General features: G+C 46.8%; 1 protein-coding gene across 3 annotated transcripts in view; it reads right to left on the bottom strand.

Moving 5' to 3' along the window:
• Positions 1-23,655, bottom strand: part of RBM19 (RNA binding motif protein 19) — a 478,789-nt gene that overhangs the window by 357,101 nt on the left and 98,033 nt on the right. Inside the window, exon 25 of one of the 3 annotated variants that reach the window (XM_032800000.2) lies at positions 8,246-8,738. The exons of 1 other annotated variant lie outside the window; for it this stretch is intronic. The gene's annotated coding sequence lies outside the window, so the exon portion shown is untranslated. Of the gene's footprint in view, positions 1-8,245; positions 8,739-23,655 lie in introns of those variants that run through there. One more of the 3 variants, XM_032800001.2, reaches the window with a different exon arrangement.

Below are 23,655 nucleotides of genomic sequence, written 5' to 3'. Positions count from 1 at the left end.
CTGTCCATAGCACTCCGAGAGCCTCCTATGAAACGCGTCCGAAGTGGTATTAGTGCTAAGCATTATGACTTAATCAGCCTGGAGCTCCCCAGAGCCAACAGTCCTACACGCACCTTGCTTGTTTACATATTTCTGCTGGGAACGGCAGGGATTGAAGTGACTTCTGAGAGGTTCCCCACAGCTAGCAGTCCTTCCTCATTCCTTATAGTGGCTTCTAGTGGAGAGGCCTTTGCTGCAGACTGTACGTTGGTGTGGTGAGGTTTGCACATTCCAGTGACGCTGAGAGCTCAGCTGGTAGCAGTTTCCATTTCTGGTAGGGTTATCCAAGCTGGACAGGTCAGAGGATAAGGAGTCAGAGAAAAGCAGCCTACTGGCCGTCCAGATTAGGGGTTGAGTGATAGGCCAACAACCTATCTTTGTGGAAAGGTTACGTTTAGAAACACAACAAAGCAGCTGTACTAGCAAACAGCCTGATAGACAGGGATGGTGGAGCCTTGTTTGTGCCATAAATGACGTGACTGGGCAGGAAGGATTCAGATTCAGTGGGAGAGGCAGAGTTGCAACTGTAATACCTCTTAGAACCAACACTCCATGTCTTTGGGAGAGTCAGATTCAGCTCGTCTAGAAACAATCACCGGATGAAATAAAGCAGAAGAAACCTGGGAAGTGAACACACCAGTGTCAGTCCTCGGCCCGTTTAAAATACAGTTGCTAAGCTTCCTCACCCTTCTAGCCAGATGTTTTCTCAGGGACCATCACATCTGGGAATGCAAAGCAATACAGGAAGCTTAGTGCAGTACTCAAGGCAACCTCAGTTCGCCAAAGTTCTTGGAGGTGCTGATGGGGAGGAGGAAGAGACACGGCAGCTGAAGTCTTTGGTTGAAGAAAGGAACTGTTGGAAACGTCCAGGATCTCCATTTTCCATCTCATTTAAATTCAAGCTCTTTGGGCAGGGACTATCTAGTACCTCGTGTTTCGACAGTCCCCAGCACAAAGGGCCCTGTTCTAGTTCAGTCCCTAGGCACCCTCGTAATAACCACGATTACTAATGTGAAAGAGAGCGTTTCCGGCAGCAGCAAGCAGCTGCAGTTGGGGCTAGCGGAGGTACTTTGAAGAGTCAGCAGGTCCTGTCCAGGGAGGTCCTGTCTATCCTCCCTGCACCCACACCTGGAGAGCTTGTGGAGGGGTGGTGAGCTTGTGGGCATAGACTTTCTAACTCATACACCTCACCTTGTAGTAAGTGAATATGTGCCAAACACAGTGCTGAGAAATCTTGGCATTAAACACATCTCATTTGAGTATCTCAGGTACTTATCTGGCCTGAGTTACCACAGTATCTGAGCGCCTCACCATCTATAATGTACCTGTGAGGCAGGGCCCTGTACAGACAGGGAACTGAGGCACAGAGAGGCTAAGTGACTTGCCCAAGGTCACACAGGACATCTGTGGCAGAGCAGGGATTTGAACCCAGGTCTCCCCAGTCCCAGACTAATGCCCTAACTACTGGGCATGCCTTCCCATGCGTGGTTCAGTCCCACAGGAGAGAACACCACACACTAAGAAGCCTTTGGTGTGGTGAACAAACGATCAAATGTTTTATAAAGGACGTGTTTGCAATTGGCATTTCTGAGGCTGGTGCTTGAGGTGGCCATCTTGCTGAGGAGCAAGGTCACATGACACAGGGCCCAAGGGAAGGGATGAAACCAATTCACCATCTGCTTTAATACTGGGCTACATACAAGGGGGGCGGTTTTTCTCTTGTGTTGGGTTCAGAGTCCATGAACAAGGAAGGCAGGAGAGTCTGTGACTTCCCAGGGGAGACAGATGCTGGAGGTCCAGCATCAAGGGCCAGATTTCCCAGCTGGCCCCACTGGAATGAAGGAAACCACTTGAGCACCAAGGAACCACCCAACATGACTAGGGGAGTCCGAAGTGGCGATCAGGATCTAAGTGAGAAGGCAGTGAGGAGGAAGTGTGGTACTGGTCCCCCTGTGCCCAATCCACAGAGGTTAGGATTGTTATAGCCCCAACTAAGGAGCCTCGCCTCTGAGCTCAGGCTGCAGCAGCTCATGCTTTGGTCCGTCGTTCAATCCCCACTGCTCTGGCCAAGATGGCAGCCATCACACATGTATTCTCTTTCCCACCCAGGGTCTGCTTCTGAAAAGTAACCCAGTTCTGTTGAATTCTCCCATTGTCTTTTCATGACTCTGTTTACCTCCTGGGTACCCTGGTGATGGGGCATTAGAAATCTGTAGATCACCCACGGGCAATTCACCTGAGCCTGTCAACCGTCATCATCCAACAGCCTCCCAAGCACATGATCCCCCAGAAGGTCCCCCACCCACGAAGGAGCAAGGTGGCTCTTGATTGATGTGGCTCAGCCTTTGCTCTTATTGTTACATTTGCTCCACCTCTCTCTCTCCACGTTAGCGCCCCCCTGCCCCCCGCAGACAGAGGCCAGGTGAGAATGCATGTGTCCCATAGGGATTATCTTCCCTGCACAACTCCCTGCCCTTGCATTGTCTGGACAAGCCTGGGTGATTCCTAGCGGAAAAAAACCACCACAACAAACCTGGGGGGAAAAATGGTCATTCAGAAAAGCAGAAAGGAGGGGAAACCCCGCCCCCATCTCCTCATACACTCCCCCTTTGACTGCCTGTCTGCAGGGTGAGAATGAGACACACCTACCTTGCGAGATCCAGGGGGATTTTGCAAATTTCACACTCACTCCCAGTTTAATTTCACACTCAGAAACTGCGCAAAGCTCTCTCGACACTCCCAGCAGCCCAATCTGAATTCTTGCCTATGAAAAGCCACCTTCTCGCTGGCCGACCCCCCCTTGCATTTGCTGCCCAGCCACTAGTTTGCAGAGCAGGGCAAATTCACTCTGGGTCTGTTTGCCTTTTTGTTTTGCCTGGTTCTGCTCCTGCTTCTGGATGTAATAAACTCTGCTCCAGCTCTGCCTCCAGGGGGGCTGGCCAGAGGGGTCTTTGCAACCACGTTCTCAAGAGAGCTGGAGCCTCTTGCTCAATGGTTGGGCAGAAGATGGGAGGATCAGGGAGGACAGTTGACACATGAGGAGTGTGGCTGAAGGACCCACCTTGTGCTGGGCCAAGCAGGATCAGGTCTGCCCAGTGCTGAGCTCGGAGACCTCCAAAGAACACAATGGAGCTCAGAAAGTGGAGCTGGTGGGTTTGTAGACAGCACTATTTTCTTAGGTGATTTAAATACAATGGGACCCGCTTAATCCAGTCTGTGGTAGCAGAGGTACTTTATCCTGGTGTTGGCCATGTAGTAAGGAGGATGGCCTAGTAACGGGCAGCACCCAGCTGGGACTCAAGAAACCCAGGTTCAATTCCCAGCTAAGCCACAGGTTTCCTGTGTGTGACCTTGGGCAAATTGCTTGATCTACTTTGTGCGTCCTGGGGAACAATACTGAGGTACCTCACATAAATCTGCTTAGATACTATGGCATAAGGGTACCTAGGATAGACCACAGCTGAAGGGGAGGTGGCCTTGTAGACTCCTGCCAGTCACGAATGCACAGGCTCCTCTGTCCTGTGTGTCATGGTTCCCTCCTGTCTCGCTCTCTGCGGCAGCCCCAGTGTCACCAGGTGGCAGGTCTCGGTAAACAAAGTAGGTCCAGCTGTGCTGAACCAGCTGTTCCCGTCTGGCCAATTCCGAGGGAGGGGCAGCACCTGTTGCTAAAAAGGGCTGGGCTTTCCCGATGGCAACATCGTCAGTAACATTCACCATATTAATGGTAATTGTTTAATTTCCACCTTTTCGCTGTGTTTCCTCCACCTATTTGCATTTAAGGAGTCCCTGCAGAGGGAGCATGCACTTAACTATCCGCATGAACAAAGCGACGCTAACTATTCCCTGGACTGTGACCTGGTCCCGAATGGAATTGTGTGCGTCCAGTTCCGAAGCAATGAGCGAGCACTAACTTGTTAACAGAGCAGGTTAGAGTTAACTTCCAGGCCTTCTGCACTACGAAGCCTGGAATGGCGATCCTCTCACTACACTTCCCACAATGCTCCAAGAAGCTTAAACACACTCTTAAAAACATTTATAAGCTTTTCATTGTGACGGCAGATTGTTACATTCATTTTCTTTTTTTATTGGAGAAGTTAGAACAATCCTTTCGGCCACGTGTATTTATTAAATAAGGTGAGACATTTAAAAAAAAAAGTCAACTTTTAAAAGTTAGCCTTACCATTTCCTGTTCCAGTAACTCCATATACAAATAGCATCGGCTCCACTTCCTGGAAGTCCAGTCAGATGATGCCACTGCCACACAGCAAACACAGCCCAACATGAGGAAAAACCCGGATGTTATAACAGCGTTACTTTTTTAGTCAAATGTCTGGTTAAATTAAACTGCTACAGAAGCATCAAGAGAACTTACCTTACAATTTTTAATGTCACCCACCTCTCATTAATTCAAATGCTGTCTCAAATGACATCATCAGACTGGACTTACTGCAAGGAGGATGGCTTTCTCTTGACTTTTTGTGGGGGGGGGGGAAGGGTGTATCTGAATCTGTTTTAGTGACAAACTCTTTAATTCATAAAATATATTGATAAAATATATATTTCATATCACCTTGGAGTTTTCCTTTAACTATGGGTTGAAACCACCTATGCACATGTACATGCAATGACCAGTGCTTATATTCCATGTACTATCTATTGAATACAGAGTGGCCTAAATTTTCCAAACTGACTTTGGCTGCCTCAGTCTTGGGGGGTGCAGAGTGAGATCTGCAACTCCACACTCTGAAAACAAGAATTCTTTAACGCATCTCAAGCTGGGCACTTAATAGTGGAGACAACCAAAGTCTTTCGTCACTTTTGAAAGTTGAGACCAATGTACGCCACTGTAATTCCCATCAATACCAACAAGCTCCTCAGAAAAGCTCAGCTCCAGGATAGGATTACGAGGAGGTCACTGCAGAATCAAGCTCTTACCTGGTTATGTAGAAGTTGGTAAGAACAGGCTGTGAAATGAATATAATCGTTACATACAACTGTCTGTGACCCAAGGATTGCTTTCACTGACATGCTAGTTCACCAGAGTGCCACGGAAGGTCTGTACTGAAAGCCTGTTTCACTCTGATCTGCATAATTACTGCAAGATGTAAGTACAGATAATGTGTAAGGTGCTATATAAATATTCACACACTGAAAACTGTGTTCTTAAGGTACGTAAAACAGGTCAGCAGACAGCAGTAAAGAGGTTCCATGGACAGGAGACACTTCTCTTCTGGGCTGACTATTCTGTACTGTGTCTTACAATAGAAGTTAATTTGCATATGCAGTCACCAGCTAATCAAGACTACGAAGTTGATAAGAGATCACAAAATCTAGAGGAAGGAACACACAGCAAGAGGGTGACCTGTATGACTAAGATCAAGGAATGAGATTGGTGTACCCAGGAGAACGAAAGGAGATACAGGAGAGCTTTCACGTAGGAAGTAAGCTGCCAGTGGGTTTGCTTCATGAACAAAGGACCACCACAAAGCCTGGCTTTGGGGTGAGCTATGACACAATGTCGTCTTAGTTAAGTTTAGGCTCTAGCAGGCGTTATGATTTTTATTTCTGCTTCCCATCCTCTGAATCAACTCACACACGCTTTCTCTGTAAACAAATTCAGCGCTGTGTGTTAAGCCGAGCCGGGTTCGAAGGGATAAGTGGGGCTGGTGATTCTGAGTGTGTCAGTAGCACAGGGGCTGGACACCGCAGAGGGATGCTCGGAGGGTTCAGGGGCTGTCAGGCATCTGTCACTAACCTGCAGAGGGACAGCAGAGGCTGCGCAGGCTGGTGGGGGAGTGCTTGTGCAGTCTGTGGCTAGGGGTGTCCTAGAGCTGACAGGCGCAGACGAGGCTTCCTCGCACTAAGGGCATGTGGTAGCGAGGTGCCTCACACGTGTGGGTATCCCCAGAACTATGACACTGCCCATCTCAGGGCTCCAGAGAGGGTTCATTAATGCTTTGAGATCACAGAACAAATAACGCTGGAGAAAAACAAAGCAGTTACTATGTGAGAGATTATTACACGAGGCCTCTGAATTTGAGTGTTCCACCACCTCCCTAGGGAACCCATTCCAGTGCTTTGCCACTCTCCTAGTGAAAAAGTATTTCCTAATATCCAACCTAGACCTTCCCCGCTCTGTAACTTGAGACCATTGCTCTTTGTTCTATCATCTGCCACCACTGAGAACAGTCTAGATCCATCCTCTTTGGAACCCCATTTAGGTAGTTGGAGGCTGCTATCCAATCCTCCCTCACTTTTCTCTTCTGCAGACTAAACAATCCCAGTTCCCTCAGCCTCTCCTCATAAGTCATGTGCCCCAGCCCCCTGACCATTTTTGCTGCCCTCCACTGGATGCTCTACAATTTATCCATATCCCTTCCGTAGCGGGGGGACCAAAACTGGATGCCATGCCCCAGATGTGGCCTCACCAGTGCCGAATAGAGGGGAATAATCACTTTCCTCGATCTGCTGGCAATGCTCCTGCTTATACAGCCCAAAATGCCGTTAGTCTTCTTGGCAACAAGGGCACACTGCTGACTCAGATCCAGCTTCTTGTCCACTGTAATCCCCAGGTCCTTTTCTGCAGAACTGCTGCTTAGCCAGTCGGACCCCAGCCTGTAGCAGTGCATGGGATTCTTCCTTCCGAAGTGTAGGACTCTGCACTTGTCCTTGTTGAACCTCATCAGATTTCTTTTGGCCCAATCCTCTAATTTGTCTAGGTCACTCTGGACTCTTATCTCTACCCTCCAGTGTATCTACCTCTCCCTCCAGCTTAGTGTCATATGCAAAATTGCTAAGGGTGCAATTCATCCCATCATCCAGATCATACTACGCTTGATCTTAGCTCACAGAGATGTTGAACAAAACCAGCCCCAGGACCAACCCTTTTGGACTCTACTGAAAAATCTCCATCTAGATTAATATCCACTAAGTCTTCACCACCTCTAGATTTTCTGCTGCGACCTCACTCCTGGGTGTGCATCTTTTAGACAGTCAGCTCTTTGGAGCTGGCACTGGGACTTGTTTTGTGAAGTGGGCAGTGCCACATGCACGGTCAATGCTAACCACACCACTATGCCCATCTCTAGTTTAACCTTTTCATGCCTAGAGTAAACGACCTCCACACAAGTACGATTGATCTGCCAAGCCCAAGGAGTTACCTCTGAGATGACAAGGCTCTTTCTAAGATGACACAGTACCTCTGAGTAGAGACTTGGGATAGGATTTTCAAAAAGCACTTGCTCAGCGTTGGCCCAACGCGTACCATTGATTTCAATGGAAGCAAACCACCATTTAAAATTCTCCTTTTGAAACCTGAGCCACCAGCTGTAAGAGTCACTAAATCCTCCCCAGAGCAATCCCATCTAAGAGGGCAGGAAACCACACATCCTGCACTTGAGAAAGGGGCAGTGCTGTGGCTACCACCTCCTGAACTGGAGTCTGCCCTACCTGGCGCAGGTTTGTCCCTGTTCAGGGCTGGGCCATGCGTGGCGTCCTGCAGCCGCTTCCCACTTGATGCTCAGAGCGGGATTTTCAAAAGCACCATGCACCCACCTAATGCTGCTTCCTAGTGATCTCAATGACAAAACGCCCATTGCCTTCAATGGGAGCAGAGGTAGGCCAATGCCGAGTGCATCAGAACCCCTTCCCTACAGATGGGAACGAATTGAGACCACATCCCAAACTCTGGAATCACTTTAGGCAGCCACACGATGTAACCTTCCAGGGAAACCTTAAGGCACCTTCCCAGGGAGCAAGCTGACACTGGGACTGGAGATAGTACTGGCCTCACATCCACTCCCTTGGGAAACCAGGCAAATCTGACCAATAGCAGAGAGGAGGTTTTTTTTTCAAAGCTATGCAGTGATAAAACATATATATAAATAAATAGAAAATTTGCAGCCAACACATGTGATCTGTTGCATCCTCTGTTAGCCAGAGTAGTTTTGCTGTAAGACAGCAATTTCCAGGGGGAAGGGGGCGACGTGAAATACTTTATCTGTGGTGTACATATGTAAACCACTACCCCTGGTTGAAAAGCAAAAGCCTCTTTTCCTTTGAAACCAGGGAAGGGAAGGGCCACTGCTAGCTGCGAGTGTGGACAGAAATGACAAGCACAGAGATGAACACTAATATTTTCACCTTCCTCGTGGGCTCGGATAAACACCCAGTTGTGGTTAATAGAAATAAAAAGAGATTCACCTGCTTTTAGTAACAGTCTTGAATTTTTTTTTTTTTAAATGTACACCCATGTTTTTTAAACGATTCAAGCAGTAGGAACAATCGGTTACAAAAGCAAATGACTGACGTTCCTTTGGGGGGTAGCATTCTCTGTCTGAAGGGCCAGCTCCCCAGATTGCAATGGTGGTGGGGGTGCACCTTGCTGAGGTGAGGAGTTAACGTCCTAGCCTGAAATCCTTCTCTGGTTTAACGGGGCCTTCCACAGGCGCATGCTGCCTGGCATGCGTTGCTCGCAGATGAAAAAGGCTCGCCTTTCATCTGGGGATTCAAGGTGCATTGCCTTTTTGGGTTTAAAAAGCCTGGCTACCAGATCTGTGTATGAAGCAAGAATTGGTCCTCTGGTTTAAAGGCCTGGCATAGCAGATTCAGATGGCAACAAATGTGCTTCATCTTCTCGGTTGCAGAATACAGAGGTGGATGGATGCCACTTGCTCTCTCTGTGTCCATCAGCAGATAACCTGAAGGAACAAAAAAAACAAAAGAAAACAAAAAAACCATGCGGCATTGTTACCTTTCATCACTGTTTAGAAAGCAGGACAGAATGTCCTGCCACCAAAAACACACAATGTGCAAATAGCATGCAGCAGCGTGGAGGTGGGGGGAGGCTGAAAGTGACCAGACCAATGCACCTGAAAGCAGCCTGCTCTTGTGCTGGGGGCAAAGAAACAGATCCCTAAGTGAAGTTCCCAAAGCCACGGCCCACTAAGTGAAATGGCCATTAAACATAAACACTGCTGCTCCCCAATTCTAGGGAAAAGTTTTAATCCACACAAGATAAAGGTAAGCAAAAGGGATGGAGGAAGAGAGAGAGATAGAGAATGAGAAAGAAGGGGGAGGGAGTGAAAGCGCACACGCGCGTACCCATCTGGGCAATGCATCACATTGAAATTGCCCCGCATTAAAAATTCACCAGCCAGTGAATTTTCAAGGGATTTGTAGTAATTAGATGACAAAATGCTGGCAAATCTCAGGCTTGCCGAAGATGTTACTCAGGGGTCAAAGACTCGACACTTTTGGCTGGGTAATTTGTAAGTGTCAATCACACTCAGCCATCAGAGAGAAAGGAAAGATCTAAGGGCTGAATTCTAACTAAGTCCAACGCTCTTGCCTTCAGCCACCCTGTCTGCTATCATCCCCCCTCGCTCCCGCCTTTATCTAATGCAAACGCAGCTGCTGCCTCTCCCGAGTCGAGACACAGCAGTTTAAACAGATTTCTTTTTTTAAACTTCCTGGTTTGATTTTTAAAACCCGGATGCATGGAGTGAGTGAAACCTGCGCGGTTATTTTCCACGTGGCTAGAAAGACAACTGCATGGCAGTAGAACGACAGTCCCTGGGCTCCCCGAATCCCAGTGCCATTTCACCTACTGGAGGAAGAACGCATAGCTCCACATCAAAGCTTTCTCTTGCTGACCCTCAGTGAGCCCTCGGCCCCATCTCAATGGCTGGCAAATCGGGATTTACTCATTTAGTCCCTTGCTACGTTCTTAAAATCACTTTTAAAAAACAGCCTCTTATCACACTCCTCGTTGTCCCCCTGGCTCCCAGGAGAAAAGAACAAACCAAAACAAAGCATTTGCAGTTTAATTTGCCTCACGTTACAAAACCAACGCCTACTCGGGCTGTCACAGAAGACCTGGGCCTCGATCCTGCGATGCACTCCACCTAGGAGTCCCCTTATGCTCATATGCAGCCCCACTGCATCTGAAGGAGATGAGCCTGGATGCAGGGGGTTGGTTGCATTGAGCCCAAGAGGTCTCAGTGAGCAAACCCAGTAATAAGTCCTGAGTGCAGTAAGCCAGGGAAAACTGCTGCATGAATGACACTGACCTGACTGAGCGAGCAGGAAAGAGAGGAGAGGATTTACTCCTTTTCTTTACTCACTATCCAGGATGCCCTCCGCTGACACACTCCCTTGCAGGAGGCTTAGACAGAGGTCAGAAGTTTGGGAGTGCAACAGACACGGCAGTTCAGTGGAGAGCAAGATGAGGCTTGTAATGCAGAGTCTTATGAAAGGGTCACCATCTTTCAGTCACCCAGTTATAGACCCAAAGCCAGAGGATGGGAAAAGCACAGATCTGGGGGACGAGGTTTACTGGGCTCAGTTCTTGGCTCTGTTATAGACTTCCTAAGCCAAACTCTGCTCTCGCTCACACCTGGCTCAATCCAAAGTAACTCCACTTCAACCCACTTTGTAGTGGCTTCCATTTTAGGGTCTTGACTCAAACTTTGACTAACTGGTGCTCTATCGTGCAAGATGCAGTGAAGCACTTAAGCACTTAAGTGCTTATCCTCTTTGAAGTCGGCTTGGCTGGATCTAGGCCAGAACTCGGCACCTTGCAGCTTTTGAGCCACACAACATCCCTGAGAGAGATAAGCTCCATTTTACAGATGTGGAAATGGAGATGCAGAAAGGTTTGAACATTTGGCTTGAATGTGGATGCCTGAAGTTAAGCACCTAAATCCTTATTTTGGCACCAAAATTAGGTGTGAGCTTAGTATATCACTGAAGCTTCCAGCCAAGGTTTCCCATGGAGTCACATTCTAGTCTCATCTACTACTAGCATAATCCCAGAAGCTGCCACTCTTGCCTTGTGAATCATTCCAGGCTCACACACGTTTAAGAGCTGAATTTGACCCAAGAAGCCTGTAGCACAGTTGGGCATAGGACCCAGGACTCTTAACTGAAACATCGTCCTCTCTCTCGGGGTGCATTGAGATCAATGCATTTCAGATCAGGGCTCTGCTGAACCAAACTTCACTCAAGTTTATGGCAATCACCCAACTTCCTTTGATGGAACAAACATCCTATAATTCATAGCTGCTTATTCACGCCACGTTCGAGATACAACAAAAAACTGATTGATTCACAAGAGCGTGTGCAAGTTATTTTAGGACTCCAAAAATCACAGGGGCGTGTGTCTAGTTGCATTCACTTCACTCATGTTTTGTGTGTTTAAAGGTTGTCATTGCCCACTCTCCAAACCCTGTGGTTCACTTCTGTTTCCAGACTGCCAGCAAGGAAGAAGGAGAAGTGTGGGGAGAGGTAAAGACTGAGGAGGTGAAGGTGTAGGACTGTCATGAAAACCCAATGGCAAGTGGCTAAATCTATCCCTTTCATACAGCAGAGTCTGGGTGCTGTGGCAAAGAAGACACAATCTAGGGGAATTAGGCTTATATAGAAGGGACAATTTGGGCACCAAAACACCAAGAATTTTAGTGTAGGTGCGGCTGACCCATCAGACAGATCCCAGGGCAGAGCAGTCCTGCGACAAAGAATTCCCCAAATACTTAAAAAAATCTAAATCTCAGCAAAACAGCCCTCTTCCTCAATTCCTCCTGTGGGCTAAATTTTGTAAGATTCTGCTTGTTACAGAAACACAAGAACAGAAGAAAATGACATTTGAAAAGAAGAGATACACTTTTATGTAGCAAACTTGCCAAATATCAGCGTAGGGTGGCTCGACCGTTGTATCAGTGGTAACTCAGCCAAACAGCATTCTGCTGATCTCGGCCCATAGAAATGCCTTATGTAAATGACCTAAAGGGACTGTTAACATTGCACTAGGTTTTGCCTTAATTTAAAAAGTAATTTACCAGCTGTGAAATGTTGCCCAACAACAGAGCAGATGAGAGTTGGGGATATTTTTGCTAGCCAATAGCAAGATTTTAGTTCTATTATAAACATTTAAATAGCATTTAAATAGCATTAATTTTGTCTTAGGGCATCTAGAATGTTGCAAAGGTGTCTTTTTGATTGTTATTTACATTGAAAGACATATAACCGAACATGCAAAGCACTCATGCTGGCAGGTAGATGAGCACAGAGCTAAGGTTTTGTGGGGTATTTTATCTCTGCAGTTTCCATAGTTCCTTCCCCTTTTTAGTAGAACTTTAACTCTGAATTTGTTGGCTTTCAGTCATTTGTGTTTTTTAAACTACAACATCCCACTAAGGGTTTTTCCCCCCTCCCTGTAAGTTATTGATAAATATTTACAACTTTAACTCAATGAATTCTTCCCTTGAGAATAGATAAAATATGGATCTGACCCCATATACCCACCCACAGCGAGTGAAAGAACCAAGCCATTTGCTGTGATATCCCAATGATGATCTATCAGACCAGATCCTGGTTCCAGGGAGACGCACTCCAGAATTGCAAAGGAGCCGGCCACTGGAATATACTCTGCATTTGAAGTCTTTTAGGCTTCAGTTGAGCAAAACACTCAGGATAAAGTTTTCAAAAGGATGTAGGTGATTTAGGAGCTTATGCTCTACTGAAAGACTCTTGGAATCTGAATAAGACTCAGGCCTGGTCTACACTACAATGTTGCTCCCACCAATGTAAGCCCCCCACTAAACCCACTTAATTGCATGAGAGGCGTAGCACTTCTGTTGGCTGTGAGCGACCTAAGGAGTTAGTATGGTCATGCAAAACAATTTTGTAGTGTAGATTTTCCCGTAGGCTCATAAGTACCTGTGTCATTTTTAAAAATAGGTCTTAAGCTCCCAAGTCACTTAGGTATTTTAGAAAATGTTACCTTTAAAACTGTGCTTAACTTTAACTACATGCTAGAGTCACACTGACTTCAAAAAGATTTGAGCGTGTGCTTAAGAAAGTGCTGCACTGAACTGGGACCTTGACCTCTTTGAGAAATATTCATACAGGGAGACAATGGCAGCGTGACTTGCAGTCACGGAGTAAGGGCTCAGGATGCATGTTTAAGTGTGACGAAGTAGGAGTGACCCTCCAGCCTCTTCCTGCAGTTCCAGGAACATATCGATTGCCACATGGGATCAGCCCGGTGCAGTCTCCTGCCTGACAGTGGCCAGGACCAGCTCCTTCAAAGCACAGTCCCAGAAACCTTGTAGTAGACAACTGCGGAACATCCTGCCTATGGAGGAAGTTCTTCCCTAGTCCCTGCCAGTCAGAGGTCGTTGTATGTCCTGGAACAGGCTGATATCATAAAATCCACTGGTTTTCCAAGGACTCTGTTTAGTAATATTGTACATCATCCACTCTCCCCTTGTTACAACCCTCCTCAAACCCTTCACTTCCTGCACCCTTTGGTTCTTGCCATCTCGGCTTGACAAAAGATAATGCAGCAGTGCTTCAATCTAACATTGTGGTCGATCTAATCCAGGAGCCTGTCTCCAGCAGCAGCCAATGCAAATATATCAGAGAAATTTCCCAACACCACCTATAAATACACTCCCATGTGCCACAATGTACCAAGGGATAAAGTTTCTTCCTAAACTCAGTCTGATTATGGTTTTATAACCTGGGATGAGGACGAAGGCTCACCTAATTGCATCCCCGTGGAAAGCCATATGCTAGTCTCATTCACAGGTCTAACCTTTTATTAAAAATGTCACCAAGAAGTTTGACTCAGCAGAATCCTGCCTCAGTGAGCTCCACAAGTTAAAAAGGGAACTAGTTTTATATGCAATTATTAGTTTTACATTTATGTTTATAAGCAGTGCTGTAGGCAATCATTTACACAGTACCCAGCATTAAAGCATTATAGTGAACGGATGGAGACTGCTCCATCACTTGCGACACATGCAGTAGACTTGCAGAACAACAGGAGGGTACTGAGAGGCGGCCATACGCTCTCGCATTCTGCTGCTGCACACCATCGGCTCAAGCTGCACTGCCATGGGTTGACGTGCTCACAGCCTCTAGTGTGAATTACAGCCTTATGCTCCCAACTCCTTTATTCGTTCTCTGGCTGGTGAAGGTAATGGCAAGAAGAAAGGAGAATTCACGGCTGAGGGGGACAGTGGAGGTCAAAGGTGCTGGAGTTCCAATATATCTTTATCGTCTGATGTGACGTGGGGAAGAGAACGAGCCCTTTCCAACCTTTAGTCCACAGTTCAGATAATTCTGGCCTAGCCTAGAAGGACTATACAGTGGGGTTTGAGGAGAGACGGAGGTTCCTAGATTACTGGATATCTTCTGTTCCTACTCAGAGCTCCGCAGGCTCAACAGACCAGCGTTTCTCTGGGCGCTAGACAACTCAAGGTGAATTGTAACAACTGTACCACACAGGGATAAGAGTCTGGTTGCCATTCCTTTCTTCTGGATCGACGGCTGTGTACATGGCCTCAACTCTAGCTGGAGAGCCAGAGTCACTACCAAGGGCAACCCGGCACACAGTACAGCATGTGTCCGCTACTTCCTGAACTGATTGCTGAGACACTCACCCGAAAGTGGGGCTTTTTAAAGAGCCTAGCAGATTCTACTGGTCAGGCGAGAACACCTTCCTCCCTGCCCCCAAAACACATGCACCTTGAAATCAGCAAAACCATCACTTCATAGGTGTTAAGTCCAGAAGGGACTTGACCAGATAAGGCCGGATCATTTAAAGAGCTAGAGAACTCTCATTCAGTTTGGTTTAGGGTATTCGTTCATTCCCAAGGAACAACACAGGCTGGCTCAAATATACTTGGAGAGAGCCACAGGGACATTTCCCACCTCTCCCTGCCCCTCCACGAAGGCTCCTAACCTCACCACAGAGAATGGCAGCTCCGTTCGAGATCTCACTCTAGAAAGCAAAGGGCCATTACATGGAGCTACTGCATCTGCTCCAGCGCAGATGCTGAAGTCAAATACCGAAGGCACTTGCTGCCAGTGCCCTCAGGAGGAATGTTAAGATGTCTGCCTTCCACACTCGCCCCTTCCATTTCCATGCCTTGCTGACAGATTTTGATGCTATTTCGTCCGCGTACGGCACTGGTTTGCATATTTCACCAATTCAGGTCACATCATGTACACATATGCCTCAGCCAACATTTGTTGATATTCTCTCTACCTCTCTCCTAGTTCCAGTTTGGGGTGAAAGCCTTCCTTATTAGCCAATTTGGATACCCATTTACTGTGAATTACTGAGCCTGATTATTATTCATGAATGGATAAATCTGAAATCTCAGTCTCTGCCGTGCAATTTTTCTCCCTCTCGAATGCATATATTTAGGGAAAATAGGAAGCAGTCTCTCTCTCTCTCTCACATACACACACACACACACACCCCACAGAAGGAAAATCTGGACAGTGGCTTTTCACAGCCCTAATTTACTTTTAAACCAATGTACGTGGACCTGCCCCTATCAGCACTGATGTTCACTTAGATGGGACACAGTATGCAGGTGGATGCTAGCACTGTGTTACCTGCAGGCCTGGAGGGAGTGAGGTGAGCGATGCTTTAAACCGGAGCAGGAATGGAAACTGGAGGTTACGGGACAGATAGCCAATACCACCCAGGAGCTCAGAAAATTGGAGCATTTTGACTGCTGGGTGCAGAAGGCTTAAGAACACATTCCAGCCCAATGCACACAGCACTGGCTTATGACGCGGAAAGTGAAAGTCCGACGAGGCAGGAATAGTTACGGGCTGCCATGCAATCTTCTATAATTGATGCCAGGTTCTCCAGCAGGGTAGACAGAGGGTTTTTAAAATTTAAAGGGCATAAATAATGATGAAAGAACGTAATTACTAGCTAAGGAAAGAGTCCAAAACGTTACATTTGGAAAAAAAAAAAAAAAAACCCCAAAGAAATCACAGTGCACCTGCACAAACAGTAGGAACTTGTACTGTGGACTCCACAATAATAATCCCTGGCACTTACTGCATGCAGCCACTTCCAGCCGGAGAGATACAAGGTATTTTATAGATGGGGAAACTGAGACAACGAGGTTAAGCAACTTGACTACCGTCACATTTCCTAGCTGCCCCTGCAGTCAAAGGGAGTGAGGGAGGCAGTGTGGCATAGTGGGCAGAGCATTGGACTAGACTCAGGAGACTTGTGCGCTATTCCTAGCTCTTCCACCAGCCTGCTGAGTGACCTCGGGCAAGTCACTTCACCTCCCCGTGCCTGTTTCCTCATCTGTAAAAATAGAGATGACAATCCAGATCTCGTCTGTAAGGTGCTTTGAGATGTACGGGTGAAGTAAGGCATTATTAATATTATTCTAAACTACAGCTCGCTCATGGGTGGGGAATACTGCAGGCTCTTCCATAGCTGACCTTTGAGAGACTTTGGTAACTTCAACTGAAACACCAAGTTGCCTGCTTTAACCTGCAATTATTGTGTAGCTATAGGGAATCTGACCGGCTGGGGACCTGGGCTGCACACCTACATCTACACACACAGATTGGGGTATTTGCACACTTCAGCAGGAGGCATCCTCTTTGGAAAATCTGGCACGTGGTTTGCGATTGCTTTGATAATCTAGTGGGACCCAAAATGGAAGAGTGTGTGCATGGGATATGCGCGCCGCTCAGAGAAGTGCAAAAAGGGCTAAGTCACAGGGAGTGACATGGCCACCTTTTCCTTTGTGGGTTGTTGAGTCGAGCAGGCAGCGTTACAGAGGAGACTGACCATTGGCACTGAAGCACAGGACTAAAGAGCTTACACACACCCCTGCAAGGATCCAGCAGCTGGCTGGAGCTCAGGCGGGGGAAGGCAGGGAGTATGTTGCAACAACGCGGCAAGATGCGAGTTCTTCCTTCATCCCCAGCAAAGGACTGGGAAACAACATTCACCGTGTCCGCTGCACTGGTTTCTTCTTTCAGTTCTGCCTAGAGACGTAGGTAGGGTCTTGTGACAGAATACACCCCTGCATTCACTGCCTACACAATACTGTAATCATCTTTGTACAAGGTATTTCTTGTAATGTTTCATTTGAAAACTCATAACTTGCTGCCCAGTATTGTCCTGATCAAATGTGTGTGGCAACACTGTATGTGATGTTATAAGATTCCCCAGCATGATGCTAAGTGTGCATGTTCAAGATCCACATAGCATCAAACTGGTCTAAAAGGCCTGTCTCGAACAAAAGAGCTCACGTTTGCCTTAATTTCAGGTAAGCAGTAAACAGAGTTATCAAGCAGGAAGGCAAAACAAAGCAGGCTCAGACAAGGGGGGAAAAACCAGCAGGGAACATCCTTCCACATTGACTCTGTCCCCTAGTTTCCAGATGGAAACTATAAAAAGAGGCAAACTCCTCAAGCCACCTCTTTTTCTCTCCCTGCTCACCTCACTCTCTGCATCTAGGAAGACAAAAGGAAACCGCCTCTGAATTCTGGGGCAGGGGTCCTCATCTGAAAGTTTGGTCAGTAATCTGCTGGAGCATGAGGTGAGACAGTTTGCTTTGGAAATGAGATAGTTTTTTAAGTAGACACTAAAAAGCCTTTTATCTTTATTTTTCTTTTAACTATTTCTGACTTTTAAGCCTCATGACTTGTACTCACTTAAAATCTTTGTGTGTAGTTAATAAACTTCTTTTACTATTTTATCTAATCCAGTGGGGTTAAGTATAAGTGTCTGGGTAACTCTCAGTAAGATAATAAGTTGGTATATGATTACCTTAAAGGAGTAACAGACTTAAAATATTTGCACTGTCCAGGAGAGGGCTGGGCAGTCCAGGACATACATTTCTGGGAGAAGATCCGGGACTAGGGGTGTGTTGGGGCCACCCTGCAGTATAACCAAGGCTGGTCAGAGGCAGAGTGTAACTGGCAGATACCGACACTCAGGGTGTGGCTTGTACGCTGGAAGGTTGTTTGTAAGTGGCCCAGGTGGGAGCTACTACAGCAAGGCATTGTAAGCCATCCAAGGTTGCAGGGCAGGGATAACACAGCCCTCCACTCATCTGGATTGTGCTCCAGTATGTCACAGGCCTTTATTCAGTTAGCTAAACAGGTGCTGGGTTATCGGGTTCTCCCTTCTGTAAAGGTACAGCTGGAATAGAGTCCAGAACAGCCAAAACCCACAGCGTATGCTCCAGCCAGAGCAAATGCAGCAGAGACAGGAAGAAATCACTGGACCTAGGTACCAGAGTGATCCAAGGACACACACACAAACACACACAGAGATCATCAAGCTTTCTTGAGTAGGCAGCAATACAAGCTGTGATGGAGTCACTGGGCAATGCTCTGGAACTACTCCATACAAAGCCAGTCAAGACTCTGGGGGAGCCTCCTCTCTCTGAGCAGACTGTCGCCAGGGCAAGACACAGCTTTGACCTTGCAGGGTCTGACCTCAGAACATCGAGCATCCTCTTCCTCACAGGTGCTTCCTGCAGTGAGGCTGCCTGGACAGGGCTCCTGGGGAAGCCAGAAGGCTTCAGAGCCACAGTGACCCTCAGCCAGCCGGTAAAACAGAAGGCTTATTAGTCAACAGGAACACAGTGTAGAACAGAACTTGTTACCATAGAAATCAATGACTTTCAGCCAAGTCCATCTTGGCGAGTCCTGTGCCAGATGCCCTGGAATTCCCCTCTTCCAGTCCCCCAGGCAGACTGCCCAGCTTCCAGCCACCCGAGTTCCAACACACCCATTGCTCCTCCTCCTTGTCTTTGTCCTGCTTCCCACCTGGTTGCATCCCCCTCCTGGGTCTCTCAGGTTATGAAAGGCACTGGCCATTGCCTATGTGCAGACAGCTGGGCAGCCTCACCTGCCCTGAGGGCCTCAGCAAAAATCACACACCCAATTCCCACCACCGAAATATTGCTGCAGTACACAGGGAAACTGAGGTACACACAGGATTAGTATAGAACAGTAAGACTTGCATGCAACATAAGATGAATAAAAGCCCACTTCGTCACACCAGGGTACAGGGTGGGAAACAACAGCACAGCAGGCCTGGATGCTGGTTTAACATCTACATGTGGATTGCAGGCTATACCCTGCGGTTTCCCTTCTGTCTGGGATATGGGATGGATCAGAGAAACCCCATAGACCCTGGCCAAGATTTTCCAAAAGTGATTTGGATGCCCAATTTAAGTTGATTTTCAGGAAGTGCCGAGCACTTAGAATTCATAACCCTTTAAGATGTCCCCAAAATACGGGCACTCAGAATCACTGTTGAAAATCTTGGCTGATAGGTTTATTCCGGTCTGTATTAAGCCGGTATTATTGTTGTCCCATAGTAGGTACTGATGCCACCGAGGCCTTTGGCAATGAGCAGCTATGCATTAAAGCTCAGTTACATTAAACCATATTACTTTATCTAACTCAGTAAAAAAGCTACATTCTAATAAAACCCTGTCCCTGTTCTCTCTGCCGCCTCTGTGGTCTTTGGTCTCCAGTTCCCCTCTTCCCAACACACAACTGAGCTGGATTCTTAGCTGGTGGAACTCAGCCAAATTCAATGGATCTATGCCGATTTACAGCACCGGAGGATCTGACTGACAACACTTCATTTAAATATATATTTATTTGTTCTGTGACCCATGACAGGGGCTGCTAGGTGCTACCATAAAACAAATCATAAATAATACTGATAATTCCCAACCAAAATAAACACATTAAGATGGAGGTCATGTTGAGAATGCACATAAGGCTAAAAATCAGTATAGGGATATGTGGGGAATTAATGATAAGGGAAGTGAGAAAAGTTTGTATTATTCCATCGTTAGGTTCATTTGAGACCAAAAATGGTCTTATGATGGCTGCTAAATTTCTTAAAGGACCCATTTACAATTTCATTTCAACTCAAACTAATTAATGGATATACCTGTACGTTGTCAGAAAATCCCTTTTGAGTAAGCGCTGTAATTTCAGAGGCAGGCTTCATGGTGTTCTTCGTACATAACAAAGAAGTTGAATCCTTGCTCCAAGAGTAAAAAGTCAACTCAAATTGTACCATGGAGCTGTGATCAGCACCTCCATAATATTCTCTCTCTCTCTCTCACACACACACACAACACCGTGTAGCTGTGATCAGCACCTTCATAACAATACACACATACATACACACATGAGCACATATATTATATTGTACATACATGTAAAAGCTTCCCCCACCAACATTAAAGAGATTTGTTTGAAACTAAATTGTCTGAAAAATTGGCCAATGCCAACTGCTGAATAAGATAAGTATCATTAAAGGAAAAGAAAGTTTTCATTACTTTCAAAGAGGAAAAGCCTGTACATCAACAGGGAATAACATGTTTTAAAACATATCAAAGGGTTAAATTAATTTTCATTAAAATTTAAATGCGAGAAGGCTCCTTTCCCCCCCTCCCCTGCGCCTCTGAACGTTTGACTGGCAACTATTTCATATTTCAATCTCGGCAGAACAAATTGAATTAGATGTTGAAACCAAACTCTGCTCTGTTCTCTAAAGCCTACATGCTCTGCTTGCGCTAATCCTTTTCGTTACTGCTACAGAGCACAGAGATTCTCAGCAAGAAATCTGCCCTGCCATAAAAGACAATAAGAAAGGAAGGGGGGGAGGGAGGGAGGGAAATTCAACAAACCCACAATCCCGTCAAGCCTTGCTTAAGTTGTCTTCCACATGTTCTTTAAAAAGGCCGGAGTCAGAACCCCCATTCTGACCCCCACCAGTTGTCATCAAGGTAGAATGAATATCAACTATATGTCATCTTTCCACTCTTCTACTTGCTCCCTAGCCATTTTATACAAACCTTTTCAAAAATCATTTAAAAGGAACCAGAATCTCGACTTATCTTTTACATGATTTCCACCCACCCAGACCCAGCCTTCTAGTTTTCATTTCCAAATATGCAAACTCCACCTCCATAAGCCAATTGGAAACTTCCCCATCAAAAGATGCATCTCTACCCAGCCTGTCTTCTCAATTTCATGCCGTGAAATCATCATAATCTCGATGACCTCACAGCTATGGGAGATCAATAATAGGTCTTTCTGTTTGTTTCCCCCCCCCCCAAAGGCATAGCAGATGAAGGTAATGCAGACTGAGCAGGAGACAAGAATGCCACAATGGTTATTAATCACTGATATCACTGTAGCTCGTAGGAGTCTGGTCATGGTCCAGATCCCATTGTGTCAGGAGTTGTACAAACCCAGAGCAAGAAGATGGTCCCCCTGCCTCAAAGAGCTTTCAATAAGTCTTAACCTCTCCTTTTTACTGAGAAGCTGACATGCCACTTTAACCTTTCGTGCCTCAGTTTACCAATCTGCAACATGCGGGCAATGTCCGTCCTTCCTCTTAAGAGGGTTGGGAGAATCCATGTTTGCATAGTGCGAAGCCCTGCGTAAGGGCTCCAGTGACATTTAGTGTACTTGTTTTTCTCCACTGCAGAGAGGAACCTAAATCTCGGGCTTCAGTGTCAAGGATGTTTGGTCAAGTAACAAAACCATCAACGCAGTTAACAGATTCATCGATTCCAAGGCCAGAAGGGACCACTGTGATCATCTAGTCTGACCTCCTGTGTCATGCCGGCCAGAGACCTGCCCCATGATAATTCCCAGAGCAGAGCTGTTAGAAAAACATCCCATCCTGATTGTAAAAATTGTCAGTGATGGAGAATCCACCACAACCCTGGGTAAAATGATTCCAGTGGTTAATGATCCTCACTGTTCAAAGTTGACCCCTTATTTCCAATCTGAATTTGTCTAGCCTCCACTTCACTTCCAACCCCTGGATCACATTCGACCTTTCACCGCTATTTGAAGAGCCCATTATTAAATACTGGTTCCCCATGTAGATACTTAACGGTCCAGTTCAGTGTGACTGGAACAGCAGGGAGCTACAGACAACATGAAAGGGATGATGGTAGAACTTTTGTTCCCGGTGCCTACAAAGGACCGGAAGGGCAGAATGCTATGGATCAGGCCAGAGGTACATGGGGAGAGCTGTGTGTCTACTGTCAACAGACCCTACCCTGCCTGTGCAATTCCCGGCTCTAACCAAGGCTCACCGTCCTTTCACCTCACGCTGCTCCCTCCCCACCCCCACGACTCTCCTCCTGCTCCTTGCTCAAGAGGAAAGTGTTAACAGCAGATGAATCTGGAGGCATCCTTATATTAGAGCCATTCCAAAAGGACAAATGGTCTCTCAAGGCCCTGTACTTATTCCAGATGCACGGCATGGAGCAGACAGTTATTTAACCCAGCTTGGATTATTCCTGTGGTCATGCAGCCACCTTTCCTTTTATCAGCAGAGCCCTGATGCTGCGCGTGCTTCCGTCACAAATGGGAGCCCGGGAAGGCAGACATATTAGAAAGGTTATTGGTCAGCCGCAGGCCCAGATGTGTTTTGAGTCACTATTCAGGAGGCCACCGGTGTTGTGGGTTTAACAAAAGTCCAATAATAAGTAAGGTTACGAGCATCCCACTGCTAGGCGTATTGGTAAGAGTCTTGCAACAACAGACGGCTGTCACAGAGAAAACCAGCCTCTCTCACACTAATATACGTCACACAAAAACAACACATGCCACTGAGAGCTGGCAGACTAGCTGCACACACAAGGGGCTAGTTTTGAGGACACAGCTAAGACGGAAAGAGGGTGGGGAGGGGGACCCTTTCCTTAGAAATATTAAAACTAGACAGGGCAAAGCAATTGAAAACTAGGGAGCACCCCAGGATTGGCAGTGACACCTAGGTAACCTCAAGAGGTTTATGAGTAGGTGCTTTTCCTGACCTGTTCTACTCACAGTCCACAGAGCAGGTAACATTTTCAAGAGCACGTAGATGACTTAGGAGCCTAATTTTCAACTTAAGTTACTGGAACTTCTGCCCCCAAGCCATTTTGAAAATTGCACCCAGTCTGAGCTCACTCCTTCGTTGGGTTTTGCTTTACCATCACAGAAAACAACTCAGGGTCATGGTTTTGCCTCTTGATTCTGGAAGTCACTCTGGGAAACAGGGGAATTGGAAGAGAGACACTCTTGGCTCCACTGCAGGAGGAAGAAATTCGGAATGACTCAGGCCTCTTTCGGAGCCAAAGTTTAAACAATGTGTGCTGCTCTTGGTGGCTGACTCAGGGGTCTCCACTGTTGAAAGTCGCTTTTGTGATGGATCTGTGCAATGACCATACATGTTGGTCACTAACTGCCTGCTCACAGGTCTGATTCCTGGGAGGTGACGGGTCGCTGGGTGTTACCCTGTTCTGATGGCACCCGTCGATGGCTTTGAGGCAGAGGGGTGAGGAGTAGGCACCCCCTTGCTTGTTTATGTAGCACATGGTCATCATGTTCTCTGTGAAGATCACCACGACTGAGTTTTTTGGAGAAGAGGCAGTAACAGCATACAGTCCATTCTGACGGCCAAATTCTGAGATGTACACATGCAGCTCCCCGTTGTTTGGGAACCAGGTGACTCGGATCTATAGGTAGTGCAAGTGCGCTCTCCATCCTGTCCCTGACACATCTGTGATGAAGGCCTTCGCCGGGAAGGGGACTGAGAAGGGAAACCCTTTTCAAGTGTTTGAGGGAGTCAGCCAGCAACTAGTGATATGATACAGTACTACCACCTTCTTGTCTATCAGGGGTTTCACTGGAGAATAGACTGCACTGAACCAGAGCTGGCAAGTAGCATCATGTACGTGTCGAGGTGGTTGCCAGACTCAGCTGCATCGATGGCCCCAGTGCTGGGTGATTGGCATC

The sequence above is a fragment of the Chelonoidis abingdonii genome, chromosome 22 (assembly GCF_003597395.2).
Source record: "Chelonoidis abingdonii isolate Lonesome George chromosome 22, CheloAbing_2.0, whole genome shotgun sequence".
In the NCBI taxonomy this organism is placed as follows: Eukaryota; Metazoa; Chordata; order Testudines; family Testudinidae; genus Chelonoidis; species Chelonoidis abingdonii.
Note: the sequence above shows the minus strand (reverse complement) of the source record. Positions and strands in the feature narration are given on the sequence as shown.